Source organism: Bos indicus, chromosome 5, assembly GCF_029378745.1.
Source record: "Bos indicus isolate NIAB-ARS_2022 breed Sahiwal x Tharparkar chromosome 5, NIAB-ARS_B.indTharparkar_mat_pri_1.0, whole genome shotgun sequence".
Taxonomy (NCBI): Eukaryota; Metazoa; Chordata; class Mammalia; order Artiodactyla; family Bovidae; genus Bos; species Bos indicus.
The window spans coordinates 15,662,507-15,684,436 of record NC_091764.1 but is presented as its reverse complement, the minus strand read 5'-3'; the positions used below and the strand labels follow the sequence as shown (position 1 = coordinate 15,684,436).

Below are 21,930 nucleotides of genomic sequence, written 5' to 3'. Positions count from 1 at the left end.
GCACAGCCAAAATAAATAGATAAATGAGTAAATTAATTTTTAATTAAAAAAAAATAAAAGAGGATCCTGGAGACCTTCCAGGATACATGTGAATTAGGTCTTGAGATTAACAACGACTGAGAACATCAATCAACTGAGAAGCACGGATGAATTTCATTGTCCAGGAGCTCAAAGCTTTTAAATGCATCAGGTCTCTAAACCCACTAGATAGATGTGTTTAGATAACCTGTCACACATCCACCAACATTCCTCAAATTACCTTTGATTATTTATTTAGTTATTATTAAATTATTTACTTAATTATTAAGTACTTATTATTAAAGGGTGAAAATTGTTCATGAATATTCACTTTAGCCCAGTTTCACTACTAGAAATGTATTAGAAAATTGTTTAGGATAAATTGTTATGATTCCACAATCCTATTGCAGGCAACATGATATTATATATAGAAAACTCTAAACCCTCTTTAGGAAGAAAAATAGGGATTTGCTTAATGAACTATAACAAAGTTATAGTGATTATGACAGTGTGATATTGCTTCAAGAGTCACAGATGGACCGAGGGAACACAGTAGAGATTTCAGACCATAAGAGAATACTAAATTCTTAATAAATTTGGCACTTTAGAGTAGTAGAGGAAGTAAAGCTTCAATAAATGTTAGGAAAAATGAATATCCATATAAAAGAGAAAACTACCAAAAAATTTGCAAGAAAGTCAAATATTTCTTAAACATAAGCAGGATTAATAGTAAAGAAAATATTTACAATTGTAACTACAATAAAATTAACTTTAATAAAAATAATTTAAAATTAATGAAAAATAGTTATTTCTTTTAAAACACTATTATAAGAATGAAAGGCACTAGAAATTCTACTAAAAAGATACTTACAGTACCATGCCATATATATATATATATGTGTGTGTGTGTGTGTGTGTGTGTGTGTGTGTATGTATATATATACACACACAAACATATATATAGGTGATTAATGCCAAAATGAGGATTTTTTTAATAGTCAGCAAGATCTTCAATTTCATTATTCATCAAGGAACTGCACACTAAAAGCAAATTTTAGTATTACTATGTATACACAACAATGGCAAAAATCAAAAAGACTGAGGCTAATAAACGTTAATGATAATGCGGAATTTTCATACATTGCTGTTGGGACTATAAATTGGTATGACATCTTTAGAAAGCAGTCAGGTTTCTATAGAAAACTGAAGAAACGCATTAGTCTAAAATCAGTAACTCCTCTAGCCTAGATGAATATATAGCTGTGTGTGCATCAAAAACATTTAAAAATATTTGTAGCAGCATTTTTTTTGTAGCAACAAAGGTTTTATTTTTATTTTCTAATGTTTTAATTAATTAATTTTGCTGTTCCAGGTATTAGCTGCCCCACTGAGAATCTCCACTCTGGCATGTGGGATCTCCAGGTCCCTGACCAGGGATGGAACCTGTTCCCCCTGCATTAGAAGCCAGGAGCCTTAGCCACTTAACCACTGGCAAAATCCCAATAAAAGATTTTTAAAAGTCCAAAAGTATAGGAGAGTGGTAGGAGGTCAAGGCCATGGGAAGATGCTGCACTTTAGGTAAATTGCAAATCATGAGGGATCCCTTCTCAAATTCAAGATAGAAATGACAGTTCAGATAAGTGAGCCTGCCATTGCTGCTTTGAACACCACAGAATGGGAGAAGAGATTTATCAGGAGAGAAAAAGAAGAGCTTGCTACAAGGCCAAGAAAATAATAAAAAGTCCAGCACTGGGGCTCCTTCTCCTATTAAATTAAAACACTACTCTGATGAGATGTCCAAGGATCACTCTAAAGATAAAGGGGCCACCAATGAGTCAAGCTGGAACGCAAAGTCAAGTGGGCCTTAGGAAGCATCACTGTGAACAAAGCTAGTGGAGGTGATGGAATTCCAGTTGAGTTATTTCATATCCTAAAATATGATGCTGTGAAAGTGCTGCATTCAGTATGCCAAAAATTTTGGAAAACTCAGCAGTGGCCACAGGACTGCAAAAGGTCAGTTTTCATTCCAGTCCCAAAGAAAGGCAATGCCAAAGAATGCTCAAACTACCGCACAATTGCACTCATCTCACATGCTAGTAAAGTAATGCTTAAAATTCTCCAAGCCAGGATTCAACAGTACGTGAACCGTGAACTTCCAGATGGTCAAGCTGGATTTAGAAAAGGCAGAGGAACCAAAGATTAAATTGCCAACATCTGCTGGATCACTGAAAAGGCAAGAGAATTCCAGAAAAACATCTATTTCTGCTTTATTGACTATGCCAAAGCCTTTGACTGTGTGGAGCAGAACAAACTGGAAAATTCTGAAAAAGAGGGGAATACCAGACCACCTGACCTGCCTCTTGAGAAATCTCTATGCAGGTCAGGAAGCAACAGTTAGAATTGGGCATGGAACAACAGACTGGTTCCAAATAGGGAAAGGAATACGTCAAGGCTGTATATTGTCACCCTGCTTATTTTATTTATATGCAGAGTACATCATGAGGAACACTGGGCTGGATGAATCACAAGCTGAAATCAAGATTGCCAGGAGAAATATCAATAACCTTAGATATGCAGATGATACCACCCTTATGGCAGAAAGTGAAGAACTAAAGAGCCTCTTGATGAAAGTGAAAGAGGAGAGTGAAAAAGTTTTCTTAAAACTCAACATTCAGAAAACGAAGATCATGGCATCTGGTCCCAGCACTTTATGGCAAATAGATAGGGAAACAGTGGAAACAATGACAGACTTTATTTTGGGGGGCTCCAAAATCACTGCAGATGGTACTGTAGCCATGAAATTAAAAGACACTTGCTCCTTGGAAAAAAAGCTATGACCAACCTAGACAGCATATTAAAAAGCAGAGACATTACTTTTCCAACAAAGACCTCTCTATAGTTTTTTCATGTATGGTTGTGAGAGTTGGACTAAAAAGAAAGCTGAGTGCTGAAGAATTGATGCTTTTGAACTGTGGTTTTGGAGAAGACTCTTGAAAGTCCCTTGGACTGCAAGGAGATCCAACCAGTCCATCCTAAAGGAAATCAGTCCTGAATATTCATTGGAAGTACTAATGCTGAAACTGAAACTCCAATACTCTGGCCACCTGATGCAAAGAACTGACTAATTTGAAAAGACCCTGATGCTAATAAAGACTGAAGGAGGGAGGAGAAGGGAATGACAGAGGATGAGATGATTGGGTGGCATCACCAACTCAATGGACATGAGTTTGAGTAAACTCTAGGAGTTAATGATGGACAGGGAGGCCTGGCATGCTGCCGTCTATGTGGTCACCAAGAGTCAGACACTACTGAGCAACTGAACTGAATGAGTCAAGCGAGAAGGCTAGTAGCAGGGATAAAACTTGAAAGAGGCGCAGCGCTTCCCATGGTCGCAGCAACCCCAGGCCTAGGTCCCAAAAGAGATAAGTTAGAGGCCAAGCCCTTCCCCACATTGGCAGGCTCACCAGGAGTGTGACCAAGGTTCACATCATAGAGATATTCTTCACCTATTGGTAGTGGTTTAGTCACTAAGTCATGTGTGACTCTTGCAATCCCATGGACTGTATGTAGCCTGCCAGGCTCCTTTGTCCACAGGATTTTCCAAGCAAGTGTACTGGAGTGGGTTGTCATCTCCTTTGCCAGGGGATCTTCCAGACCCAAATATCGAACCCAGGTCTCCTGCATTGCAGGCAAATTCTTTACCCACTGAGCCACCAGGGAAGCCCTGGTAGCTCCACCTATGGGAAAATTCAAATGATTGACATGCCTGTAGAAAGGATGAACCCGCATCTGTCTATAAAGCCTCTGCATATGTGGAATTTGAGAGTCTAGATGAGGCCAAGAAGGTACTGAAGCGCATGGATGGAGGACAAGTCATGGCCAAATCACTGTCACCAAGGTGCTGACTCCCTGGGCTCAGCCACCTGCCCTACCTGCCTCCCCATCCCCCCAGGCGATTCAGCCCTGCTGGGAGAGAGCTGCCATGGCTTCCCATGTAGCACAGGCCCCCTGGGGGCTGGAGATCCCACTCCCCTCCCCCCAGTCACCGGCACAGGAGCCTCTCCAGCTCCAATGCCTCCCCTCCACGAGCAGGGCCATCCAAGGTCTGCCCCTGTGACTTGTATCCCATCCAACTCACTTCTGTCACTTTTCAATCTGGCAGAGTTCCCGCTGCAGGAGTTGCTGGTTTGGGAGTCCTACTTATAAAGGTGCCCTCCTGTTTTCTGCTAGAAAGCTTCTATATTTCTAGTGCCTGAAAGCCAGGTTAGTGGCAAAGCCAGCAGGGATAGGCAAAGGATTCCAGGTGGTGTGATACGTCCCAGCCTGCCCAAATGGTTCCTTTCACATGTACTCCTGTGCATGCACACACACACACTCATGTCTCCCTTCCACCCTGAAACTGGTAAGTTGACAGCTCTGTAGGGTCATCACAGAACCCTTTGTTGTGTTGATATTAATAGCGGTCCTGCAGGTTAACTTGGCAACGTATATATTGCTTTTTTTGGTTTTTAATGTACAGTCAGTACTATAAATTTTCTGTTTTGAGTTTTGTAACTTTGTAGCATTTTAGACAATGTTGCATTTGTACTTTATTGTGTACAGTAAAGGAATTGTACTGAATAAACCTAGGATTAGAGTGCAAAACAACAACAACAACAGAAAGAATCCAAATGTCCATCAAGTGGAGAGTGGATGATATTTGTGGCGGTCAGATTCCCAGATGCCTCTGCCAGAGAGTCCCTGTGACTTTATGGGTGCTGAGCCCTGTTGCTTGGCTGGGCCCCTAAGTAAGTTGTCATCCGTGGAAACATAGTCTCAGGATCAATGAGCAACACCAGGAAATTCAACTTTGACATAGGTTGGCTGGGCTCGGATACATGTCGAAGGGACACTGCTCCAACCTTCCGTCATCTCAGTGCAGTTGTTCTGGGAGCTGTCCGCATTGCCCCCAGCATCAGCAGACTTAGACTTGACACTCTCCCCTTGGCTGTTGGCGAGGAAGACTTCCTGGAAGGATGTGGTCTCCAGGATGTTTGTACTTCGCCTCAGGTACCGGATCCTCCTTGTCCACCATCACTGCGAAGGAAGAGTTGTTGGTTAAGCCATTGCTCTCCACGGAACCCATTTCTCTGCTGCTCTGCAGAGTCAGGACAAGAGTAGCGAGACCCGCCTTCACTGGGGCATCCAGGGACGCCACCGTGGCCAACCCTAGAGGAAGGTGATGACAAGTGGATGCTGGGAAGCCGCTCGGAGACCTTTGAGGAGCTCCCAGGGACCTCCTGGGTGCAGACTTGATCTACATCGATGACTTCAACAACATCCCTATGACAGAGGGCACCATTTCCCCTGATCATCCTTGGCTCAGGACCCATAAAGTTACAGGGATTCTCCGCCAGAGGCATCTGAGAATCTGACCGCCCGTGTGCATTCAAATGTTGGTAAACTTCTTCCGGCAGATTCGGCATTAATGCTGCGTCTTTACCCGCATGTTGGTTGGGTGGACCCCGAACTTCGTCTTCAGGCTGCCTTTGGTGGAGAAGGCCCAATCACAGATCTTACACTGGAACGGCCTCTCCCCGGTATGAGTACAGTGACGCCTCTTGAGGGAGCTTTGGCAGCTTAGGACAGGGTGGCAAGTGAGACGTTTGTTGGGGTTGAGCGTCTTGTAGATGTTCTCCACCTCTGCTGCAGTTTCAGGGTCTCTGACCCTAGCTCAGTGTCCCACTCCCTTGGAAGCCACCAACCCTTGGGGAATTACGGTTTGGTTCCATCCGATAGGATGAATCCATCCTCACTTTCTGGAGAAGGCCTGGAGTGCAGGTGGTTAGGCAGTGTGCCATCCATGAGATCCTCAGGGTTAGTCCCAGAAGAGAGATTCTGAGGAGTGGGCTGAGTTGAGGGTACTCTATACTTATTTCTGCAGTGATGCGTATGCAGGTAAGTGGACAAGGCCTGTGGTCTATTTAGGGACCTGTTTTGTATTCTTCCAACCCCAAACCCAGTTTTCTTTTGTTTTTTGAAAGTACTATTTTTTAAAGCCAAGGTTGTAGAATTCCAAAATTCTTTTCAACCTTGAAACCTTAAATAGGATGCTTTCAAGTAGACTAATTTTAGTCATTAGAGAGTCAGTGTGTGAGTGTTGCTGCTTATTTAAACACAGTTCAGGTGGTGCCCCAAGAGCACCAAGATTCTCCAGATGCTTTCCAGATGCCTTCTTCTTCCTAAAACCAGGAGAGGTGAACACCGGAGCAGGGAATCTCAGGTGACGTAGCTTAGCTCACCAGTGCCTATCCTGTTGAAGAGCTGGGGTCCATTCTTGAAGAAAGAAACTCAAGGAAGAGTGTCTTTTCTTATTATATATACTAGTAAGTACATGCACTGATTTGTACTAAAATCCCCTTGATTGTGACTAATGCCAAATGATAATGAATGTTTGTTTTTTTTTTTTTTTTCCTTTCTGGTATTGCATGAATGCTACCAAGTTAGAACAGGCAAGTACTAGATGTGAAAACTTTAATTTATCTACCTCATTCATGTGTCATTTTTGAAGTGATTAGTCTCTGCTTTCCTATTTGATGATTGCTGTGGTGCTGGAGTGGAGAAGGCAATGGCACCCCACTCCAGCACTCTCGCCTGGAAAATCCCATGGATGGAGGAGCCTGGTGGGCTGCAGTCGTGGGGTCACTAAGAGTTGGACACGACTGAGTGACTTCACTTTCACTTTTCACTTTCATGCATTGGAGAAGGAAATGGCAACCCACTCCAGTGTTCTCCCCTGGAGAATCCCAGGGACAGAGGAGCCTGTTGGGCTGCCATCTATGGGGTCGCAAAGAGTCGGACATGACTGAGCAATTGAACTGAACTGAACTGAAGTGCTCCTAGGCCTTGTGGGAAACCTAAGAGTTGATGTATTGATGGGAGCAGCTGAAAGTTCAAGATATTGTTGTGATTCCTTTTTTCTTAATTCCCTTTCTATATAGATGATATTAAGCAGACAACAAAGCATTACTTTTGAGGATTTAACAAGGAAGGAGAAAGACTCACATTTCTGGGTGGAGAAGTCTCTGCCCCTCTATGTTTAAGAGTGGATCATGACTGTTCTCAAGTCTGCCTTTCAATAATGGCACTTAACTTCAGAATCCAAAGAAATTTTTTGTTTTGCCAAGTTGTGCCTTTCCTTCTGGAATTTTAAGTGAACACATTAGTAGTCCCTGTTTACACTGTGAAGTGGCTATTGTTACAGAAAATACATCAGAAGCTTTCTCACTTGTTGTTAATAATGTCTTGTGAATGTATGATTTACAGAGAAATTCCTATAGTTTTTACCTGCTGCTGCTGTCTGTCAGCGGAGAAGGCAATGTCATCCCACTCCAGTACTCTTGCCTGGCAAATCCCATGGGCAGAGGAGCCTAGTAGGCTGCAGTCCATTGGGTCGCTAGGAGTTGGACACAACTGAGCGACTTCATTTTCACTTTTCATTTTCATGCATTGGAGACGGAAATGGCAACCTACTCCAGTGTTCTTGCCTGGAGAATCCCAGGGATGGGGGAGCCTGGCAGGCTGCCATCTGTCTATGGGGCCACACAGAGTCAGACACAACTGAATCGACTTAGCAGCAGCTGTCTGTCAGAGGCTGGGGGCAGTGGCCAAGAGGAGCTACCCTAAGCCTGAGGCCAGGGGCGATGGCCAGGAAGACCAACCCCACATCCAAGGAGTGGTGGCTGTGTGGGCACAGGAGGGCCTACAGGAGTTATCCCATGGTGAAGGTCAGGAAGGGCAGTGGTGAGGAGATACCCCTCATCCAAGGTAAGGAGCAGCAGCTGCACTTTGCTGGAGCAGCCGTAAAGAGATACCCCACATCCAAGGTAAGAGAAACTCAAGTAAGATGGAAGGTGTTGCAAGAGGGCATCAGAGGGCAAACACACTGAAACCATACTCATAGAAAACTAGTCAATCTAATCACACTAGGACCACAGCCTTGTCTAACTCAATGAAACTAAGCCAAGCCCGTGGGGCAACCCAAGACAGGCAGGTCATGGTGGAGAGATCTGACAGAACGTGGTCCACTGGAGAAGGGAATGGCAAACCACTTCAGTATTCTTGCCTTGAGAACCCCATGAACAGCATGAAAAGGCAAAATGATAGGATACTGAAAGAGGAACAACCCAGGTCAGTAGGTGCCCAATATGCTACTGGAGATCAGTGGAGAAGTAACTCCAGAAAGAATGAAGGGATGGAGCCAAAGCAAAAACAATACCCATTTGTGGATGTGACTGGTGATAGAAGCCAGGTCTGATGCTGTAAAGAGCAATATTGCATAGGAACCTGGAATGTCAGGTCCATGAATCAAGGCAAATTGGAAGTGGTCAAACAAGAGATGGCAAGAGTGAATGTTGACACTCTAGGAATCAGCGAACTCAAATGGTCTGGAATGGGTGAATTTAATTCAGATGACCATTATATCTACTACTGCGGGCCGGAATCCCTCAGAAGAAATGGAGTAACCATCATGGTCAACAAAAGAGTTCGAAATGCAGTACTTGGATGCAATCTCAAAAACGACAGAATGATCTCTGTTCGTTTCCAAGGCAAACCATTCAATATCACAGTAATCCAAGTCTATTCCCCAACCGGTAATGCTGAGGAAGCTGAAGTTGTAGATTCTATGAAGACCTACAAGACCTTTTAGAAATAACACACAAAAAAGATGTCTTTTTCATTATAGGGGACTGGAATGCAAAAGTAGGAAGTCAAGAAACACCTGGAGTAACAGGAAAATTTGGCCTTGGAATACGGAATGAAGCAGGGCAAAGACTAATAGAGTTTTGCCAAGAAAATGCACTGGTCATAGCAAACACCCTCTTCCAACAACACAAGACAACACTCTACACATGGACGTCACCAGATGGTCAACATTGAAATCAGATTGATTATATTCTTTGCAGCCAAAGATGGAGAAGCTCTATACAGTCCACAAAAACAAGACCAGGAGCTGACTGTGGCTCAGATCATGAACTCCTTATTGCCAAATTCAGACTTAAATTGAAGAAAGTAGGGAAAACCACTAGACCATTCAGGTATGACCTAAATCAAATCCCTTATAAGTATACAATGGAAGTGAGAAATAGATTTAAGGGCCTAGGGCTCATAGATAGAGTGCCTGATGAACTATGGAATGAGGTTCATGACATTGTACAGGACAGGGATCAAGACCATCCCCATGGAAAAGAAATGCAAAAAAGCAAAATGGCTGTCTGTGGAAGCCTTACAAATAGCTGTGAAAAGAAGAGAAGCGAAAAGCAAAGGAGAAAAGGAAAGATATAAGCATCTGAATGCAGAGTTCCAAAGAATAGCAAGAAGAGATAAGAAAACCTTCCTCAGCAATCAATGCAAAGAAATAGAGGAAAACAGAATGGGAAAGACTAGAGATCTCTTCAAGAAAATTAGAGGTACCAAGGGAACATTTCATGCAAAGATGGGCTCAATAAAGGACAGAAATGGTATGGACCTAACAGAAGCAGAAGATATTAAGAAGAGATGGCAAGAATACACAGGGAGGAGGGTTCAGGATGGGGAGCACGTGTATACCTGAAATTTTTTTAATTAAGAAAAAAAAAAGAAGAAGAACTGTACAAAAAAGATTTTCACGACCCAGATATTCACGATGGTGTGATCACTGATCTGGAGCCAGACATCCTGGAATGTGAAGTCAAGTGGGCCTTAGAAAGCATCACTACGAACAAAGCTAGTGGAGGTGATGGAATTCCAGTTGAGCTATTTCAAATCCTGAAAGATGATGCTGTGAAAGTGCTGCACTCAATATGCCAGCAAATTTGGAAAACTCAGCAGTGGCCACAGGACTGGACAAGGTCAGTTTTCATTCCAATCCCAAAGAAAGGCAATGCCAAAGAATGCTCAAACTACTGCACAATTGCACTCATCTCACACGCTAGTAAAGTACTGCTCAAAAATCTCCAAGCCAGGCTTCAGCAATACGTGAATCGTGAACTTCCTGATGTTCAAGTTGGTTGTAGAAAAGGCAGAGGAACCAGAGATCAAATTGCCAACATCTGCTGGGTCATGGAAAAAGCAAGAGAGTTCCAGAAAAACATCTTTTTCTGCTTTATTGACTATGCCAAAGTATTTGACTGTGTGGATCACAATAAACTGTGGAAAATTCTGAAAAAGAGGGGAATACCAGACCACCTGACCTGCCTCTTGAGAAATCTGTATGCAGGTCAGGAAGCAACAGTTAGAACTGGACATGGAACAACAGAGTGGCTCCATATAGGAAAAGGAGTACATCAAGCTTGTATATTATCACCCTGCTTATTTAATTTATATACAGAGTGCATCATGAGAAACGCTGGACTGGAAGAAACACAAGCTGGAATCAAGATTGCTGGGAGAAATATCAATAACCTCAGATATGCAGATGACACCACCCTTATGGCAGAAAGTGAAGAGGAACTCAAAAGTCTCTTGATGAAAGTGAAAGTGGAGAGTGAAAAAGTTGGCTTAAAGCTTAACATTCTGAAAACGAAGATCATGGCATCTGGTCCCATCACTTCATGGGAAATAGATGGGGAAACAGTGGAAACAGTGTCAGACTTTATTTTTTTGGGCTCCAAAATCACTGCAGATGGTGACTGCAGCCATGAAATTAAAAGACGCTTCCTCCTTGGAAGGAAAGTTATGACCAACCTAGATAGCATATTCAAAAGCAGAGAAATTACTTTGCCAACAAAGGTTCGTCTAGTCAAGGCTATGGCTTTTCCTGTGGTCATGTATGGATGTGAGAGTTGGACTGTGAAGAAGGCTGAGCACCGAAGAATTGATGCTTTTGAACTGTGGTGTTGGAGAAGACTCTTGAGAGTCCCTTGGACTGCAAGGAGATCCAATCAGTCCATTTTGAAAGAGATCAGCCCTTGGATTTCTTTGGAAGGAATGATGCTAAAGCTGAAACTCCAATACTTTGGGCACCTCATGCAAAGAGTTGACTCATTGGAAAAGACTCTGATGTTGCGAGGGATTGGAGGCAGGAGGAGAAGGGGACGACAGAGGATGAGATGGCTGGATGGCATCACTGACTCAATGGACATGAGTCTGAGTGAACTCCGGGAGTTGGTGATGGACAGGAAGGCCTGGCCTGCTGCGATTCATGGCATCACAAAGAGTCGGACAGGACTGAGTGACTAAACTGAACTGAACTGTCTGTCAGGGAAGAAATTTGGGATTTTTTTTTAATACATTTATTCTCATTTTGCTCTTGTATCATTCCACTTATCAAGGAAAATAGAAATTGGTCAAAAACTCTACCAAAGATTTTTCAAAGATTTAAATAATTTATTCGAGTCTATGGGGAATCTAAAGTTGAAAATTTAACCCAGGAAGTAGCCATTTCATGTCTTTCTCTGGATCTGATCACCCATCCTAAACTGACACATGTAATTTTCCATATAATTTTGTTTTATTTTTTAGTCCTGCTTACTGAGTTAAATTATTTTGTTAGTTCATTTTTTTCCCTTATTTATTATTGTCTCTGTACCTGGGTCTAGAAATGAGACTTCTAAGAGCAGTGGCCTTGGATAGCTATTCTCCTTGGATTTCAAGCACTTACAACCTTGTCAGGCATGTAATAGGAGTACATGAAATAAGTTAGTGTTGGTGCAGTTGATATTTTTTGAAATGTGTACATGGACAATGTCAAGAAATATTATATGAAAGGGAGTTCTCTGGTTCAATAAGTTTAAGAAATCATATACCTTACATTTCCTCATGGTGACATTTAAGGGCTGAGTGTGTTAATTGCTCAGTCGTGTCCAACTCTTTGTGACCCCATAGACTGTAGCCCACCAGGTTCCTCTGTCCATGGATTTCTCCAGGCAAGTATACTAAAGAGGATAGCCATTCCCTTCTCCATGAGATCTTCCTGACCCAGGATTGAACATGGGTCCCCTGCATTGCAGACAGAATTTTTACCATCTGAGCTACCAGAGATGCCCTCAGAATCCAGAAGTAAAATGAGTTGTTTAAACAACATTGCTTCGAGGAGTGTTTTCCAAATTTTGTGTCATACTTTCTTGTGAGTAGCAGGCCAGAATCTTGCCAAAAATGAACAATCTGAAAAATAAATCCTAAAGAAGTCATGGCAGACTCAGCAAAACGTACAAGCCTTAGCAGATTGTGGAAATGTTTCATGGACCTGAATTCCCAAGTCTCCAATTCCGCCTGGAAGACACAATGGAATAGCTCATGGTGCTATTCTGCTTGCCCTGGTAGGGATCTTTCTAGTGTTCTTCAAGCCTCTTACATGTCACTATGAAACCTCAGCATAATCACCTTACATTGGTGCAAAAGTTACTTTTTGCAAGCTGAAGCTCCTTGATTTCACATCCAAGCTTAGGATAAAATTGCTCCCTATAGCCCCATCCATAGGAAACTGCTTATAAATATGACCAGGCATCAAAACTGTGGCATTCCATTAAACCTAAAGTGTAATGAGCAGTCGCAGGACATGCACAATTGTTTATGTGCAATCTGAAAACCTTTTATTAAAAACAAACATTCATATCCCGGGGAACTAGTGTTACATGTAAATATTTTAAAAACACTTGGCTATGCAATCCAATATATATACATTAACTGAATATTTGGGGTTAAAATACATTGACAGTGTCTCAATTTTCACTGATACATCATGTAAATGTAATCAGTGCCAATTAACTTGATACTTTTCAGGCCATCCTGACCTGGAGGTAAAAATTGGTTCACTTTTTATTATTTGAGAAAAAATCTTCAAGATATACAAAATTTTGGATTTCGTTAACTTTTCCTCTTATATTGCAAGATTGAGCCATTTCATCACTTCCTGTCACTGAACTGTAGAAAGGAGAAAGGCTTTATTCCATCACTCCCAAATTGGCATTGATTTCTCTACTCCCTTATGAAACCCCAGAGGCTATTTTCCTTTACGTATTTATGGCAATTTTTCTGACTCCTAGGCCAGAGCATTTGGCTGAACTTATTATTCTACCCCTTAGTTAATAAGTGTAACCTTGCTGCAGAGGCAGAATGCTTCTAGGAGCTATTTTCTCTAGCTTTTAGTCACAAATAATGGCGGCAATGGAAGGTTTTGCATCATTACACATAATTCCTCGGAATTGATGCAGCATGCTGATTGCTTCAATAAGAGCTACAGTGAGAATGATTCTCAGAAATCATCTATTGCCAAAAGCACAGGAATGACCCAGGTCGAAGCCCACCACAAAGAGATGAGAGATTCCTTTCAAAGAGCAAGGCAGCGATGTACTGGGTTCTTTTCATCTTTGCATTTTGTTGAAGGATTCAAATAGAACTGTGTACTTATTTCAAAGACTGTTTAGGTTCCTGAGAAGAGGGCAAAATAAGATTCACAGTAGTCCCTTTGCATCAAATCATAGATTTTTTGAAGTCATCATGCTCCTTTGTAGTTCACAGAAATGTCCAAAATATATGTTGGTTCTTTGTCCATAAATATAGAGAGATTCTGACTCTGGTCTCAGCATGTTAACTTATTACATGATTTCCCAAACTAGGATCGAAAAACAGCTAAAAATGAAAAGGTCATCGGTGGCTGGTGGAAAACAAGATTAGTTTGGAATAACTCTAGCAGTTCTTCAATCTAAACATTTTTTTTAAAAGTTCCCATCCGAAATACCCTTATTCCAAATCTTGCCCTCTATAACTCCAGGCAGTCTGACATAGAAATATGCACACTGTGTTAGGTAGGAAATGGATTTTTAAATTGATTGCTATTGGAATGAGAGACAATGAGAGAAAGAGAGTGACATAACAGGGTGAAGGTCACCTATGTCACTTTCATATTTTATTCTGAAAGGTGAGGATGTTATAGCATTTCCTTTAATGAATTTCATGACTGTCTTCCATATAGTACTTCCCTATACCCTTACAGATAGTTAAATAATATTATGAATGAACGTGATTCTTCTCATTTTTCTTCAACGAAGTTCAATATACAGTCCTAAGTTCTCTTCTCTATTATTGTTCACTAATTAATATCAGTAATGCATAGGCCATCAAATACTATCTATATAATTATGATTTTTAATTTCACAATCTGTACCTCCAGCTTGACCTTTCCTTAAAATCCTACCCCCTTTATTCAGCCACTTACCAGACAATTTACATTTGGGAATATCGAAGGATGTCTCAGACATATATGAAACCCAATACGAGCCAAGGTCAACTCCTGAACTGTGACTTCCCTATTGCTGTGGATTGAATTGTGTCCCTTCAAAAATCCTATGTGGAAGTCTTAACAACAGTACCTCAGAATGTGAACTTTTTTGGAGATAAGGCAATTGCCAATAAACTTTCCCAGTTTATTGGGTAAACAGTCTTCCTGCAATGCAAGAGACGTCGGTTCAATTCCTGGGTTGGGAAGATCCCCTGGAGAAGAGAATGATAACCCATTCCAGTATCCCTCCCTGGAGAATTCTATGAAGAGAGGAACCTGGGGGGCTACAGCCCATGGGTCACAAAGAGTTGGACATGACTGAGCAACTAACACTTCATTTAATTGTAATAAGTTGCGATGAGATCATACTGAAGTAAGGTGAGCCGCTCATCCAGTATGATGGTGTCCTTATAAAAAGGGGACATTTGGCCACACACACATACACACACATAGAATGCCAGTGAAGGTGAAAGCAGAGCTTAAGCTGATGTTTCCATGAGCCAAGGAGGGCCAGCAATTGGTAGCAAACAACTAGAATCTACAGAAGAGGCAGATTCTTCCTCACAGCCCCCAGAAGGTGCCTATCCTACAGATACCTTGAGCTAAGACTTCAAGCCTCCAGACTGTGAGACAATAAATGTCTGCTCTTTAAGCCATTAATTCATGATACTTTGTTCTAGCAGCCCTGGGAAACTAGTACATCTACCTACCCACTCCCCAAACTCAACAGTAACCACTGAACAGAAAACAAATGAAACAACATCACTGTCTTTTAGTGCATCTTGATTCCTCAGGCTGGAATCCTAGGAGACATTCACTCCACTCAGTAGCGAATCAAGATAATCCAGCCTTCGTATGCATAAAATTCTCTCACCTATTTGAAGTCACTTATGCCCCTCTTAAAATTTCTTTTTTCAAAGATATGAGCCCCAATCCCTTATGCTGCTGCTGCTGCTCAGTCTCTTCAGTCGTGTCTGACTCTGTGCGACCCCATAGATGGCAGCCCACCAGGCTCCCCTGTCCCTGGGGTCCTCCAGGCAAGAACACTGGAGTTGGTTGCCATTTCCTTCTCCAATGCATGAAAGTGAAAAGTGAAAGTGAAGTCTCTCAGTCGTGTCCGACCCTTAGCAACCCCATGGGCTGCAGCCCACCAGGCTCCTCCGTCCATGGGATTTTTCCAGGCGAGAGTACTGGAGTGGGGTGCCATTGCCTTCTCCCCCAATTCCTTATGACTCATTTTAAAAGCACTCTTATTATTCTTATCTTCACTACCTATATATTCTCCAGTTTGTAAAAGTTTTCTTTTTTAGTTTGTTAAAGTTCTTAATTAGAATCATTGATAAAAGAAAATCTTCTGAATGGGAGACAATATTTGCATCACTTTACCAATAAGGGATTAATATCCAAACTATATAAACAGCACTGCTAAGTTGCTAAGTCACTACAGTTGTGTCCAACTCTGTGCAACCCCATAGAAGGCAGCCCACCAGGCTCCCCTGTCTCTGGGATTCTCCAGGCAAGAACACTGGAGTGGGTTGCCATTTCCTTCTCCAGTGCATGAAAGTAAAAAGTGAAAGTGAAGTCACTCAGTTGTGTCCAACTCTTGGTGACCCCATGGACTGCAACCTACCAGGCTCCTCCATCCATGGGATTTTCCAGGCAAGAGTACTGGAGTGGGGTGCCATTGCCTTCTCCTATAAACAGCACATACAGTATCAAAACAGTATCAAAAAACCCCACCTAACCAAGAAATGGACAGAAGACCTGAACAGACATTCTTCCAAAGAATATATACAGATGGCCAACAGGCACATGAAAAGATATTCAACGTCACTAACCATAAAAGAAATGGGAATCAAAGCCACAATGAGGTATCGATAGCCTCATACCTGTCAGAATGGCAATTATCAAAAAGTTTACACAGAACAAATGTTGATGAGAATGTGGAGAAAAGGGAGCGCCTCTACACTGTTGATGGGGATATAAATTGGTGCAACCACTATGGAAAACAGTATGGAGGTTCCTCAAGAAACTAGAAATAGATCTACCATATGACCCAGCAATACTATCCCTGGATATATATCTGAAAAAGATGAAACCATGCGTGTGCCCCGAGTGTCCATAGCATTTCTCACCTGCAAATTTGAAAGTACACAATTCAATGCTGGTCAGTTGGCTCTGCTTCTCAGGGACTTGAACTCCTTCTAGGTCACCATGCCACATTTTGTGTGTTGCCCTAGATATTAAAGTCCAAGATGGTATTTACATTCCAGGAGGCAGGATGGAGAAGAGATCAAACACAAGGTACAAAGACTGTGTGTCTGTTGTATGTTCAAGGAGATTCTAGGAAGTTGTCATGTTAACTCTTCCTCTTGTATCCCAACGGCCAACTCAGTCACATCAACATAGCATGTGATTTGGGAATATATTATTTGTACCTAGGTGGAGAGCTGGTAAAGAATCTGCCTGCCAATACAGGAGCTGTGGATTTGATCCCTGGATCTGGAGGGGAGATTCCCTGGAGGAGGAAATGACAACCCACTCCAGTATTCTTGCCTGGAATATTCTGTGGACAGAGGAGCCTGGTGGGCTACAGTCCATGTGGTGGCAAAAAGTCAAACACGGCTGAACACGCACACATGCATGTATTTTTACACAATAGGAAGCATGACTTTAACTTGGTGTCCCAATGCTTTGCACAGTACCTCAGGGAGTACATATTGAGGAAATACTTGTTAATTAAAAGAGTAACCAAATTATCAACTGAACTCTGATAAAATAAGAATCAGAAGTCTTGGGGAAATTTTTGAAAAAAATCTAAAACTTTAAATCTGAAAGAAAGATGGTCTCAGAAAGTTGATATGGACTTGGAACTCACTCTAGCATCTTTGTGACTGTTTCCTAGGTATTTCATGAAAATATTTTGGCAGTCCTATGTCTGATAAGAATCAGAAGTCTTGGGGAAATTTTTGAAAAAAATCTAAAACTTTAAATCTGAAAGAAAGATGGTCTCAGAAAGTTGATATGGACTTGGAACTCACTCTAGCATCTTTGTGACTGTTTCCTAGGTATTTCATGAAAATATTTTGGCAGTCCTATGTCTGTTTCATTTTGGCACATTTTAGATACCAGGAAGACATTTCAGGAAGAAATAAATATCTAACATCTCTGAACTGCTCTGTCGGTAGGCAGCTTTCTCTTGATTAAAAATTGGTTAGCAACAGTGAGTCAGATTGCTTCCTTCAAGACAGTTAAACAGCAGGCTTCTATCTACTAAGGAAGTGGGAAATTCTTAAATGAATAGAAATTAAGATTTACAACCACGACCCAGAGGGTATCTTAACACTTACTGAATTTAAATCAAGAAACATAAAGTGTTCTCTTGTAAATGCCAGATGTGTTGTCTTCATGAGGTTGTGTCATGGTAAATGCAGTCACACACTGTTATTTCACACCTCCTTTAAAAGTTACCAATATCACAAGAAATGGCTTAAATTCCCTCACTTTCTTCTTCCCCAGGGCCTTGCTGAAAATACTCAAAAACTCTTGCTTAAATTCATTTACACATATTTCCAGCTGCTAGTATTTCAGTATTCATCTGAGTTCTTCTCCTAAAGTGAAAGTCCATATACTGAATGCCCTATAAATGTCTGAAGTAATTTAAATTGGAACAAGGTAAAATCAGATGCAATCTAATGAAGCTTTGCAAAAATCTTCAAAGCACTGAAATTTCCTATCACAGAAAGCCTAACTATATTTAGGCTGCTATTCTTAATTAGAGGAAAAACTGGTTTGTGTTGGTCTTGATCAGGGTAGCAATCCCTGGTGGAAGGAGCCAATTTGTTGTCCAGGGTAGCTGGGTTCTATAAGAGGATAGCAAACTTTCAATACTTCCTGATGGGTCAGAGATGCTTCCAGGATGAATATCAGACAGGTAGGATTGCTCTCTCTCGAGGACTTCATTTTGTATGCCACTTACTGAGTGACTGAACTGAACTGAACTGAACTATCACACACTGAGCTGGGTAAGTCAATCCCTGAAGCCACTAGCTCATTAAGAGGCTAATGACACTCCAAATTTGGGGAGAGCTCCATGATCCTTGTGAAATAAGAACATTATGACTGATACAAGTAGAATCTCTGTATCCATAGAGAATGTTATAGTTGAATCTACAAGGGGATAGATTTGGTTCTTTCTTGGGGGCATCTTTCTAGAGGGTTATCCTCAAAGGAGTGAGGTGAGAGTAAGAGATTACAAGCACTGCCTATCTCAGCTAAACAGTGGTTTATTCATCAACAAAGATCTTCTTAAATGTACCAGGATCTGCATCAGGATATAGAGATGAACAACGCATAATATCTAACTTAAGGAAATTTGACCTATTTTCAGAAGAGCATGCAACTTGTTATTGTACATGCAGGAAATGTGCCTACAGGAACATACACAGGGATTATAGCAATAATCCCTTATTATTGGGACAAATACAGAGGAAACCTAACTCAACTTTGGGTGGTGAGTTGATAGGTTAAAAATGTTTCCAAGAAGTGGGATTTCATCTTAATCTCAAAAAGAATGGGACACGATCAGTTGGACAAGCCAAGAAGTAAATGTTAAGTAGAATAAATAACAAGAGAAAGTGTGGAGCAAAAGGCACAAGAGAAAAATCACAAATCACAAGTGGTTTGAAGTAAACACACAGAGCGTGACTGTGAGGGAAGATGAAGCCGGAGAGCTTGGTCACATACTAAGTGTACGCCGTGTTGGATGCGGGATGGCTTATTTAGATGTATTTTTACACTTAAGTGAATTCAAAGCAGAAGGAAAATTCAGACTCATTTTCAATATAGTTTCAAATTGTATCAGTGGCATAACTTTAAAACCTTGCAATATTCTGATCCTGTGAAATGAAGGATTCATTACATCAAGTTCTTTTGACTTCAAGAGTACTTCTATGCCATCAATAATCATTCAGATGAAAACTGAATCAGTTACCAGAAAGACATTCTGCCACAGATGTGGCACCTCATCAGATTTCCCATCTCAGTGTGAAGTGGAGTTGGGCAGAGTAAAAAACCAGGGAAGATAAAATAAAATGGGTTCCTCCATTCCCTCCTCAACTTACTTACATGTTTGAATGGTAATGGAGGGTAGCATAATAAAATTTTATTTAGTGATTTTAGAGTTTCTAGTATATATATATTTGTAACCCTATAAGAAAGACTAGGGAATTTTAAGACAACTTTAGTTTATCATGTCTCCTTACTTGAGGCAATAGTAAGTTTTTAATTTAACCTGTAACTTTTTCTGGCTGCATTCAGTCTTCGTCGCAGCATGTGGGACCTTTCCTTGTGATGCACAGACTCTCTAGTTGTGGCTTGCAAGCTCCAGAGCACGTGAGCTCACTAGTTCCCAGTGTGTGAGATCTTAGTTCCCCAACCAGGGATCAAACCTGTGTTCCCTGCATTGCAAGGCAGATTCTTAATCACTGGACCACCACGAAAGTCCTTTTAACCTGGAACTTGATACAAAGAAAGTCTAATTAAGTCAAACAGATTGTCAGGTGGGAAATAAGTCTCCATCAATAAAATGCATGCATGCTCAGTTGCCTCGGTCATGTCTGACTCTTTGTGACCCCATGGTCTGTAACCTACGAGGCTCCTTTGTACATGGGATTATCCAGGCAAGAATACTGGAGTGGGTTGACATTTCCTACTCCAAGTGATCTTCCTGACCCAGTGACTGAACCCAGTGGCATCTCTTACATCTCCTGCACTGACACTGTGCCGCCTGGGAAGCCCCCGACATACTAAGTACCAGGCCATTAATTCAGTCTCCATTCTGAATTATATTCTTATATCTGTTCCTTAGAATTTTTAGCCTTTGGGTATGCTAAGCTTTGGTTGGAATTATTTAGGGAGTGGTTAGATATATGCAAAGAGTTTTGTGCTTTAGAAACGTTCTTGTTTTATCAAAGTGAAAAGATAAATATTATACATGTTGAAAATGTGAAAATGTTTATGAGAGCTGCCAACTCTTTAGGTACCACCAAGTTGGGTGGCATAAGGTAAATAGGAAAAAGAACACATCGATTTTGTCGAAGATTATCTCTGACTTTCAAAATAGAGTTAGGCATGGGTGTAGTTTGGGGAACCCATCCTTCAGGCAGCAGCTACAAAGTCTGGGGCACCAGATGTGTGAGTAAGCTCCTTCTAGGGAGATATTCATTTTATCACTACAGAGCCAGAAGGATAAGGTGAAGAAAATGTCCACATTTTTTTTGTTCTCTGGGGAGAACCACAGTCAGGTCCTAGATGTGTGCTAAAATTAGAAGTCAGATCCTCAGGCAGAGTTTGTAGGATATGAAGGTAGACCCCTTGTAGGAAAAGACAGAGATGAGGTTTTGCCTGCTCTCCCTCTACTGAGCCCTGGGGGATAGGGAGTATTAATACATGCTTCGTCTGGCAGCAAATTATGTTCAGACACTGAAACTGCTTTGCCAAGAACTTATCTAGCACAGGTTCACTGCAGGAATTATAATAATTTCACAAGCCAATAGTATACAGGATAATGTCTCTTAATAAGCCAATAAAGAAATAATCTACTCCAAACCATCAACAGATTAATTACAATATTGTTTCAGGCAAGGGAGATAAAAGGAATAAAGCCCAAATTTAGTGGAGGAGTATCTTTCTATGCATTGTTCTCGAGAGAGTTGGCTTAGCTAACCGTGAGCTGATGTCCAACTGCTGGTGCAAAAGCAAAAGTCCTTTGTTGCTAGGGTCGTTGCTAGGGTACAAAGATGCCAGCTTTGATGGGAAAGATGATTTTCTTCTTGGGGCCTCTGCATGATTTTGACCATTGCCAGCAAAGAATCGCCTTGCCCAGCCAGGAGCTAGTGCCCCAAGGTCTTTGGAAAGCTATTTTGATTAGCAAGGAAAAGTTGCCTTCCCCAGGCCAAACATTTTCAGTTGCTGGTCAAACCTCTTAATATTTAAAGCTTAAAATCCTCTAGCCAGAGTCACTCTTTCACAAAAGTTCTTTTATTTAAAAGAAAATTTTTTTATTTACTTAATTTTTTGGCTGTGGTGGGTCTTTGATGCTGCTCGCAGGCTTTCTCTAGTTGCAGTGGGTGTGGGCTACTCTTCATTCTGGTGCACAGGTTTCTCATTGTGGTGGCGTCTCTAATTGTGGAGTGTGAGTTCTAGGTGGTAGGCTTCAGGAGCTGCAGCACACGGACTCAGTAGTTGAGGCTCACTGGCTCTAGAATACTGGCTCAGTAGTTGTGGTGTATGGGCTTTGTTGCTCCATGGCATGTGGGCTGTTCCTGGACCAGGGATCAAACCCATGTCTCCTGCATTGCAACATGGATTCTTAACCACTGGACCACTAGGGAAGTCCCCAAAGTGCTTATCAATAAGCTCCCAGCTGTGCCTGTCAATAGCTGAGCTACTGAGTGTTCATGCTAATGATGATATCCTGACACAGCCTTCTCAATGTAAACAACTTCATTAGAACAAAAAACAAGTGGATTTTGAATCATATCAAACCAATACCCAACATTGCACAAGTGTGAGCATGCCTGTTAAGAACCGCTCCTTTGTTTACCATAGTCTTATAGGTCTCATGGACATAAATCATGTTGGCTTTCAGGACTGAGTGTTGGGGGGGACCT

At 41.5% G+C, this 21,930-nt stretch overlaps 1 pseudogene; it reads right to left on the bottom strand.

The window, feature by feature from the left end:
• Window positions 1–4,766: 4,766 nt before the first annotated feature.
• Window positions 4,767–11,798, bottom strand: LOC109558330 (sal-like protein 4 pseudogene; annotated as a pseudogene).
• Window positions 11,799–21,930: the final 10,132 nt, after the last annotated feature.